The 798-nt window shown below is 37.7% G+C and overlaps 1 pseudogene; it reads right to left on the reverse strand.

The window, feature by feature from the left end:
• Window positions 1–271: 271 nt before the first annotated feature.
• LOC103731466 lies at window positions 272–774 on the reverse strand (annotated as a pseudogene).
• Between the last annotated feature and the right edge of the window lie 24 nt (window positions 775–798).

A 798-nucleotide genomic window follows, 5' to 3' on the forward strand; every position in this document is an offset into this window, starting at 1 on the left:
ATGACTGTTCTGCGGTTTTTTGTAATCTTTGCTGTATATATTTCAAACCTTTCAACTGTGAAAATTACACTCAGACTCATCAAGCTCCTTTTGCGTCTCTTTGTCACTCGCCAACTCCTTGTCTACCTTCTCGACGACCCTGTTCCCATCAGACTGAACTGCCCTGGTCTGGGCTGGTCTGTTGCACAAAACAACTTAATCTTTCTCAGTAAAAAAAGGGTTTGGTATGACAAATTTAAGGTATAAGTTTATATATGAATTTAAAAAAAAGAATCCATTTAAACCTTGCATTGGCAACTGATAAAAAATGAAGTACTTTTTGAATATATGTACATCAAAACTAAAAGGTTAGTTTTCACCTTTTCCTTTATCAGCAATCTTTAACTCAGTTTTCAGTTTGGGCTCCCCAAGTGCATTTTTGATGCATCTCGAAGCAGCACCTCTGTCCAGTTTGGCAGCAATTTTCTTATCTGTTATTTCTTTGACTCTGTTCATGTAGACTCTGATTCTTTCCAGTTCTTGCTTTACTGGATATTCTTTAGGATTAACTTCTTGAGTTGCCAAATAAACCCAAAACATTGAATTTAATGTGTATGCAGAAACTAAATCCACTTTTGCTTGTTCAAGTGGGTCCAACGTCTGCAACAACTCATTTCTAGAAACAGACATCATGGTCTTCAGCATGTCATCCACAGCACCAAGGGAGCTCTCCAGGGCTAACAAAACCTCATAAATTTCTACTGGGTAGTTGTCATTAATTTCTTCACCTGCCATTGTAACCAACACAATGCTGTGGAC

This window comes from Nannospalax galili, unplaced genomic scaffold, assembly GCF_000622305.1.
Source record: "Nannospalax galili isolate Female #2095 unplaced genomic scaffold, S.galili_v1.0 scaffold25935, whole genome shotgun sequence".
NCBI classification, from domain to species: domain Eukaryota; kingdom Metazoa; phylum Chordata; class Mammalia; order Rodentia; family Spalacidae; genus Nannospalax; species Nannospalax galili.